Here is a 9,434-nt window from a genome sequence, read left to right on the forward strand (position 1 = left end):
AGCTGGGGGGAGGATCATTTAGTTACAACTGCCCAATTTCCAGTGAAGGAAACTCTAGAAAGGTTAAGTGTTTGGAATAACCAGCAAGCGTCAGGGTTAGCCATGCTTCCTGCCTCCAAAGCCAGTGTTCTTCCTACCAAGCTAGGCTGCCTTGCCTCTCTGCAGTGGCTAGAACGCCAGGCCTGGAGTCAGGAAGACCTGAGTTCAAGTTTAGCCTCAGACACTCACTAGCCATGTGACCCTGGACAAGTCTCTTCACCCTGTTTGCCTCAGTTTCCTCATCTGTAAAATGAGCTGGACAAGGCAAATCCCTCCAGTATCTCTGCTAAGAAAACCCCAAATGGGGTCACAGCTAGTCAGACAGGACTGAACAACTTCTGACCAGAGAGCTGGGACAATGGGCCTAATCAATGAAGTGAAATATATATGAATGAAAGTCCTGACATGGATTAAAACCATCAGGTCCATGAATATGGCATGGGGACTACCCCATCACAGGAAGGACAACACTAAGGAAGCAAGGCCAGAGGATCACGGAGGCCCCAGAGGCGTAAAACCAAACCGCGGAGCAATCGGGGGTGTTTAACCTGAAGGAAAAGGCGGCTGGTCATGGCCGTGGGAAGGACAGCACCTGAGCGAGGGCTGCCCAGGCTGCGCATAGTCAGAGGCAAATGCAAGACTTGAATTCAGGGCTTCCTGGTATACAACTAGGCCATCATAATGACCTATCATGTCAGAGAGACAAATTGCTAGAGTAGAAATGGGCCCCCTGAAATGAACTGGCTGTTCCACCTGAGGGTCTCTAAGAGATAAGGTGAGAGCAGATTTCAAACAGTTAAGAGAATAGAACCTGGGTCTTTAGCTGACGGGCATTGACCCTGGCCCTGGTAAGCACTGATGGACACCCACCCTGGAAGACCCTTAATGGGCACTGCCCCTAGCATGCATGGCCATGGGCACTGATGCTGACCCTGATGAATGCTGACCCTGGCAGACATGGGCACTGATGGGCGCTAACCATGGTGGTCACTGACTGTGACAGGAATGGCCAGGGGTACTGATCCTGACCATGATGGGTACTGACCCAGGCAGACATGGGCACTGGTGGGCACTGACCATGGTGGTCACTGACTGTGACAGGAATGTCCAGGGACACTGATCCTGACCATGATGGGTACTGACCCAGGCAGACATGGGCACTGATGGGCGCTGACCATGGTGGTCACTGACTCTGATCCTGGTGGGCACTCACCCTGGTGAACATGGGCATGGGTGGGCGCTGGCCATGGTGGCCACTGCCCCTAGCAGGCATGACCATGGGTACTGACACTGACCCTGGTGGGCACTCACCCCAGCGGGCATGGGCATTGATGGGCACTGACCTGGGCAGGCAGGCTTCACAGCCGATGGTTGGGGTGGGGGAGGGAGGGACATTGACACAGTCTGAAAGATTCTGGCCTGTGGCTCTTTGGTCATTCTCACCTGCCCTGCCCCCTCACTGCCCCAAGGCACTGCTCTCCCAGGTCCCAGACCAATGACAAACTCAGACAGTACTCATGTGCACACCAATGGTGGCATTTTCATCCAGGCTTTATTAGGACCTTCCTTCTTTAATGGTTCTGGGTCTTGGGGACGTTGGGAGCTAAGAACCAGTCTACCCAGAGCCCTCGGAGGAGCCATTCGAGCCAGCTGGGCTCTCTGTCCATGGGGGGCTCTGAAATGCAGACACAAAGGGGTGACGGGGGGGTGCTTATCAGCAAGAGTGCCCTTCCTGGGCCCTGCCCTGCTTTCTGAGGACCTGGGGAGGGGGCTCCTGATTGAAGGTGCAGTAGAATCCCTGCCATGGCCAGCTTCTAGGACTCTCTCGTCTTCTACTTCAGAGCCAAGACAAGTAGATCTTGGTACCCCAACGCCCCCCCACGGTGGACACAGGCCTTCTCAAGAGCCTTGGGCTGGAGGCTTGGGGCCCAGGCTCTGGGGCCTCCAGGCCTGGCTCCCCTCCTAGCCACTCCAGGGGCTGAGGGGGAGGCTGCCCCTCAGAGGCGGGGGCCGCAGCCACAGCCTTACCCTCTCCATAGACCTCTGCCTTCTGCTTGTACTTCTTTTCCTGTGGGATCAAGAAACGAGGGGGTAGAGAAAGGCGAAGCCTGGACCCCAGCCCCAGCATGGCCACAAAATCCCTGTGTGGCCTTGGATAAGTCACTTCTCTCTCTGGCCCTTGGCTTCCTTGATGATGCCTCAAACTAACATATCTATTTCTTGAAGGTATCCAAGTACTTTCTTCATAAAACTTTCTCTGGGGGGTCATTCATACCCATAATGTTGTTCCCATTTTCCAGATGAGAGAAGTGAGACTGAGGTTCGGTGCCTGGACTGCCTCCCAGAGTCTCTGTCTGCCTTTCAGACATGGCTCAAGCCCCCTCATTTCATTCTGTGTTCTGTATCCTCGGTGCCCAGACAGTGCCTGGCACACAGTACAAATGCAAAATGCTTATTGATGGGCAGCTGGGTGGCATTGTGGACAGAGCCCCGGCCCTGGAGCCAGGAGGACCTGAGTTCAAATCCAGCCTCAGACACTTCCTAGTTGTATGACCCTGGGCAAGTCACTGTACCCTGTCTGCCTCAGTTTCCTCATCTGTAAAATGAGCTGGAGAAGGGAATGGCAAAGCCCTCCACGATCTCTGCCAAGAAGACCCCAGATGGGGCCATGAAGAGTCAGTTGGGATCAAAAAGTCTCAACAACTTCTTTCCCCAAATTCTCAGCAGATTGTTTCCATTAAGGAAAGCCCTTGGGAGCCCTCAGACTGCTGGCAGAAACAGGAGCTGGTGTTTCTTGGGAGTGTCCGAAGGGGGCGGGGCGGGGGCAGCTGAGAAGGGGAGGCTTCCTCACCTGGGAGGCCGGGTCTGGCCCCTCTTGGCCCATGAAGTCCGCTGGGGCCTTAGGATCCTCCAGAGCAGCAGCCACTGGCCTCTGGGAGGGTGGCTGGAGAAACAGTCAGGAGAGCCTTGAGGGTCAGGCCAGGGTCCAAGGTGGGGAGGGGAGGAGGGGGAGGGAGAGGGGGTGATGGGGTGGGGAGGGGGGGGTGGGAGGAGGGGGGGGGGGGAGGAGAGAGGAGGCAGGAGGGAGGAGGGAGGAGGGGGCAGGAAGACCAGCCCTCCTGAGTCTCTTAGGCTTAGTCCTCTCTCCCCCCTTTGCCCTCCCTGAGCAGCCAGAGGATTGGTCCAGCTTTCCTCCTCCTTTCTGGGCCCCCCTCGCCTCCATCCCCTGGGGCTGAGCAGAAAGGAGCTAACCCCTCTCTCCCTGGACAACCTGTCAAAGGACTGAGGACAGCTCCTCTCCCCCAGGCTTATGACAAACAGGTACTGTGTCTGCTTTCACCTCTCAGTAACCCTGACAACTGGTAAGGAACCCTGAATACAGGAGGTGTTTCCTGATTGTAATTGAAGCTAGGTTTGGAGCCCCAAAGGCTCAGGTCTGTGATTTACTAATCTGTGTGAACTTGGGCAGTCACTTCATACCTCTCGAGCCTCAGTTTCCCCAACTGTAAAATGGGGAGAGACTAATCAAACAACCTCTGTGCCTCTCCCCCCAGCCCCAGCCCCAGCCTTGCCCACTCACCAGCCCAGCTCGCCATTTCCGGTTCTCCGTTCTGTGGTTCTTCGGGGGTGTTGGGGGAAGGAGAGAAGAGGGAGAGAAGTCCCCGGGGCAGAAGTCAGGCCACCCAGCTGCCCCCACCCACTCCCTCTGTCAGCCCTTGGTGCCTGGGACCTGACATGCCTGGGTGACCTCAGCTCTCACTGGAGAACATCCTCCTGGTCCCCGATCTGTCGCAGCTCCCCTCGCCAAGGCTCAGGGCAGGGAAGCAGGGCTCCCAGGGAGGGCCGAGTGGGCAGATGCTACAAGGGTCTCTTACCTGGGTCACTGGATAGCACTTATCTGCCAGCCCCCACACAGGCCGCCAGGTCTCCCCTATGTACTGAGGAGGAAGAGAAGGGCAGCTCCAGGTCAATAGGCTGAGGAGACAGCCCCTGCCCGGCAGGAGGCCAAGCCGCAGGCCAGCTTCAGCTTCTCCTGGCCACCCAGGCTCTTGGAGGCCTCGGCTGCTGACCCATAAAAAGGAGCCTCAGAATCACAAGAGAACTCAAAACCATTGCCTCTGTTTTCTCCTCTGTATAATGGGATAATGATGCAGGTGGGGCTGGTTCGTTGGAGGGAGGGCTCTGCACCCTTCAGAGTGATAGGGAAATATGGTATTATCAGCAGTACTGCAGGGAGACCCTCCCTCAGTCTGGGGCCAGCCCTGCCCAGCTGCCCAAGCAGAGGGACACCCCTACCTTTGGGACCTCCAGAGTCCCAAGGTCGTCCTCCGAGGTCTTCTTGGGCCTTCCATGGAAGAAGTAATAGATCATGCCTGCAGCCAGGGCAGAGATAAGGTGGTCATTGCCTCTGCATCCCCCGGGGGGATGCCAGAGGGCTCACCGACCAGGGATTCCCAAGAATGGTCGAAGATGTTCCCATCCTTGGACACCCCCAGGCTGGCCAGACTGCTGCCCGGTTATCTCACTTAAAGACACTTTATTCCTCAACTCCCAGCTTTGATTTGTTTCAGGATTTAACCGTTGGAACCCCAGCTCTGCTGATATTTACTACCTTGGAGAAGTCTCTCTTGGAGACACCCCCCATGGAGCTGCCCCAGCCCCGGGCACCTGGGGAGTGGCAGAGAGGCTCCCTCACCTGCCAGAATGAAAAGCTGCATCACACACAGGGACTTGGAAACTCTGGAAAAGAGAAAAACATTAAGAAACAGCTGGGGCCAAGAGGTTGAGCCTCCCTCCCTCCCGGCCTCCCCAGTATAGAAACCCCAAACCAGAACCTGCTCCCAGCATGCCCCATGTGGAGATGCAGTCTCCTGATTCTCCAATGAGCAGCCCAGGGGTCACACAGTGAGGAGGGGGGCATATGGACCCCAAACATCTCTTTTTGGCTTTCCACCCTGGACAGCTCCAGGGCCCTGGGAGGGAGGACCAGGTCTCTGTCTCCTCCCCTTGCTGTGGGGTGCTGTGAAAGGCTGCCTTGCTGGGAGCTTGGGGCAGAGCCCAACTCTGTGACCTAGGGCATGTCCCTTCTGTGCCTCAAGCTACCTCCTCTGTAAAAACGGTGCATTTGGGCTAGGGCGCATCTGGTCCCAGGCCCGGGCATGCACACACCTCTCCTCCCATAAACCCTTGCCCACTTTGTGCCAGGGAGGTGTGTTCTCCTATCACTTTCCTTCAGCCTGCCTTGGCTTAGGGGTGCTGGGGAGGGAGACTCCTCAAAATGTCCATTTTATCCAAAACGTGTCCTTTTAAGGAGCATGTTAAGGTAGACAAAGCACTCTCCTCACCACAGTCGCGTGTCTGCATCTACACTCCCATTTTACAGACAGACACACTGAGGCTCAGAAGAGGCAGGGCCTTGCTGATGGCTACACATCTGATGAGGGTTAGAGGTGGCTTCTGGATAGACAGCAGTCACTCCCCTTCCCCTGCCATTCCTGGCCATCTCCCCCAGCCCCTGCCCCACACTAGCACTGACCAGGATTCTTGCTGGGCCCTGACCCTCTCCCCCTCTCCCCCACAGGCTTGGCCTGGGCCTCCCCTTCACACAGCCTTAGATTCAGAGATTTGGAGCCCAATCCCCTTATTTTACAGGTGAGGAAACTGAGTCTGAGACAGGGGGAGGATTTGGACTATTGAGGATTTGGGCTAGCCAGGTGATGCAGTGGATACAGCACACAGGCCCTAGACTCAGGAGGACCTGAGTTCAAGGGGCAGAGTCCTCTGACTTCCAAGTCTTTGCCATGTGCCTCCTTGCTCTCAGCAGCACCAGGCTGGGGGGAAGTTCTACAGTCTTCCTCCACATCCCAACACACAAAGGCTGGCAAAGTGTCTGACCCCAGGTGTGGCCTCTGGATCCTCACCACAACCCTGTGGGGGAGGTGCCTTTATCATTCCCATTGTATGGATGAGGAAACTGAGACCCAGGACCGTTAGGTGACTTGCCCCGGGGTCACACAGCCAGTGAGTGTTGGAGGCAGGATTCAAACTGGAGTATTCTTGCCTTGAGGCCCATTGTGACCCACAGTCTCATCTTCCACTGGGCAACCTCCCAACCCTCGTCTGGAAAGTGGAACCTGGGTCTACTACATACTGTACCTTTCTCGTGGGCAACTCAAAATCAGCACCATCTTCAGTCTAGGAAAGAAGGGAGAAATGTCAACACCTGGGGCCAGCACATGGCCGGGCTTCTCAGAGAATCTGGGTTCCAGAAGATGGAAAGGGACAGACCCCTTGAGGACCTGATCTAGTCCAGTGATTCTCAGCCTTCTTGGCCTTGAGGCCCCTTAACACTTGGAGACTATTGAGGATTTGGGCTAGCCAGGTGATACAGTGGATACAGCACACAGGCCCTAGACTCAGGAGGACCTGAGTTCAAATTTGACCTTACTAGCTGTGTGACCCTGGGCAAGTCACTTAACTCTGCCCCCCCCCAATGGAGGACTGTCCCCCAGGATGCTTTACTTGGGTGATATCTGTTGATATTTACCATCCTAGAAATTCTATTATTATTATAAAAATGTCCTGCTGTGGTCTCAGGAACCCCCAGGGGTCCCCAGGCCACACTTTTGTTTTATAAGAGCTAACACTAAACAATAGTATTTTAGGCAAAGTGTAAGGCCCCACCACAAACCCGGAGACCAGGGCTACTATTATGCCCAGTTTAGACTTGAGGAAACTGTGGTGGATAGAGGCTGGGTCAGGACTTGAACACAGGTCTCCCTGACCCCAGGCCCAGAGCTCCGATAAGGAAAGGCCAGAATGATGGAGTCAGAAGGGATTTCAGAGGTATCTGAGCCGACCCTTCCCTCTTCCAGCTCTTGGGTCTTTCTCTATAGGCATGCCCTCCTCCCCCCAATTCACATAGGCTTCGGGTAAGGGTAAATAGGAGAGATGGGATTTAAACTCGGGACTCTTTACCCTGTATGGCTATTGTGATTCTAAGTGCCCATGGCATGAAGAGGCCTGAGGGCCTGTTTCTGTCAAGATTAGGATCACTAGGGGTGGGTAGGTGGTGCAGTGAATAGAGCACCTGCTCTGGAGTCCAGTCCTGAGGACCTGAATTCAAATCCAGCCTCAGATACTTAATACTTACTAGCTGTGTGACCTTGGGCAAGTCACTTAACCCCAATTGCCCTGCCCTTCCCCCTCCAAAAAAAAAAAAGATTAGGATCATGGTCAGGGCACTGCAGGGAAGAGTTGGCATGAATGAATGCATGCATGTATGAATGAATGAATGAGCATTTACTCAGAACTTAATGAAAAGCACTGAGGGTGGAAACAGGGAAACAAGACTGACCCTGCTCTCCAACGGCTCCCATGTTCATGGGACAGGCAGCACACGGAGGTTGGCTCTGCTCTGGCCAGATGGAGGGATGTGCCAGTGGTGTTAACTGGGGGCTGTGCCAGTCTTAGAGGTGAGGAGACTGCGGCTTGGGGGTTACAGAGGGCCTCAAAGGGCCACAGAAATGATAATAACGAAACACATATTAATGCCTTAGGGTTTGCAAATTCCTTTAAAGACAGGCACTGTTATCCCCATTTTACAGATGAGCAAATAGGGCTGGGGGAGGTGACTTGGCCCCTGGTCCCATCAGAACCTGTGTTTCCTGACTTCAGACCCAAGGACCTCTTTCCTCTGTGTCACTCACAGACCTCTAGAAAAATGGGGATGGAAATTGCCCCTTCTGAGTCAGATTTAGAGTTCACTTGCCCAACCACCCTCACTGCTCAGATGAAGAAATGGATCCAGAGGGGAAGGGCCCTTGTCCATAGAGCTAGACCCCCGGAGTTGGGACTCCAGGTTCCACTGGCCACACTGTCTTCATTTCAAGCCAAGCACCCTGCCACCGTCCTCAAGGTTTTCTCTGACTCCCACTGAGGCTGGCTAATGCCTGGAATTTCACCATTAGAACTTCATTCCTTTAGCTAATGGCAGAGGCTGGGTTCCCTGTTAAAGTAGAACTCCCCTCTTTCCTCCTGATCCCCAAGGGAACAAACGCATGATACCATCTCAGTTATTTTCCCTGGAGGGTGAATAAGCTCTGCAGAGCTGGTTAGGGTATAGAGGATCTTCTCCAAGAGAGAGAAAGGGGCCCAGGCTGCACTGGGTGGTTTTCCGGGGCCTCCTTACCCTGAGCCAGGATCTCAGTGACCTCAGAGACTGCAGTCTATCCCTTGATCATGTCAGCTTCAGGACCCCTTGCCCCTCCCCTCCTCTCAGGCTCTACTTCGGGCGGCCTGCCTACCCACTAGGGGCAGGACCATAATCCAAACTCGAGTCCCCAGATGAGATCCTCGTGGCCAGCCCTCCACCAGCCCAGCCTTTGGAGTCTGCTCACATGATGCTGCCTTTCCCTGGAGGGGGCCTTGGGCCAGAGTGTGACATCACATCAAGGGGAGCTTTGTGACAGGGAAGGATCATCACCAGCCTTGGGCAGGGGAGGCCCAGAGGCATCCCAGCCTTAGTGCCCAGCCAGGAAGGTATCGCAATGCCAGGCTCAGCCTAGGGAGGCTATCGCCTTGGCTGGACCATTCTTCCTACTGAGTCCAGGAGGTCGATAGGCATTCATCCATGAAGAGCCTACTATGTGCCAGGCTCTGTGCCAAGCACTGGGGCACAAAATGATATCCCTGCCCTTAAGGAGCTATCTAACAGGAGACCACATGCTCCCCACTGTGTACAAACACGCCACCGACAGGACAAGGTCAGGGCTCTCAGCAGAGTCACTGGGCACATCTGTCTGCCCAAAGCTTGGCAGGTAGATGGTGAGAGGTTGGGCTGTCCAAACGTCTCATTTTGTGGATAACTTGGCCAAGGTCATACAGCCAGGAAGAGCCAATGCTAAGTAAGGTTCGGCAGCACCTGAGGTAGGACAGGTGTCTACCAGGGCCTGCCCCTCCCCCTCTCCTCCTCCCTTGGGGGCGGGGAAGGAAGGAAATTGTCCCCAAGGCTTGATTGGCCCAAGGGGCTGAAGGCTTAAAAGCTTTGAGAGGCTGAGAGGAGAGGCCTGAAGGTGACTAGGGAAGAGACTTGGGGAGCCCACTGTACCAGGTGGGCTGTGTGAGAGGAGGCAAGGGAGTGGATGCCAGGGTTACCGAGGAGGCAGAAATGGGGAGAGCTGGCAGTTGGGGACACATGATGGGGGGTCAAGGGACAGAAGAGGCTGGAATCCTGGGGGACTGGAGCATAGTGGGGTCCTCTAGAGAAACAGGGAGGTTAGGAAGGGGTTAGGGCCATGGGGAGTGTAATGGAAATGCAAATTTAAAGATCTTCCTTGCCCCTAGGCTAAAGTGCACCTGGAGCCTGGGGTGGGAGGCTTGTTTTTCAGTAGATA

At 55.0% G+C, this 9,434-nt stretch overlaps 2 protein-coding genes across 2 annotated transcripts in view; both read left to right on the forward strand.

Moving 5' to 3' along the window:
* NAGA (alpha-N-acetylgalactosaminidase) overlaps positions 1 to 9,434 on the forward strand; it is a 321,568-nt gene that overhangs the window by 287,579 nt on the left and 24,555 nt on the right. The gene's annotated exons all lie outside the window — the stretch shown is intronic.
* NDUFA6 (NADH:ubiquinone oxidoreductase subunit A6) overlaps positions 1 to 9,434 on the forward strand; it is a 303,722-nt gene that overhangs the window by 287,579 nt on the left and 6,709 nt on the right. The window lies entirely within an intron of this gene.

The sequence above is a fragment of the Petaurus breviceps genome, unplaced genomic scaffold (assembly GCF_028583685.1).
Source record: "Petaurus breviceps papuanus isolate PSGF00001 unplaced genomic scaffold, PetGlider_PUasm1.0 156, whole genome shotgun sequence".
NCBI classification, from domain to species: domain Eukaryota; kingdom Metazoa; phylum Chordata; class Mammalia; order Diprotodontia; family Petauridae; genus Petaurus; species Petaurus breviceps.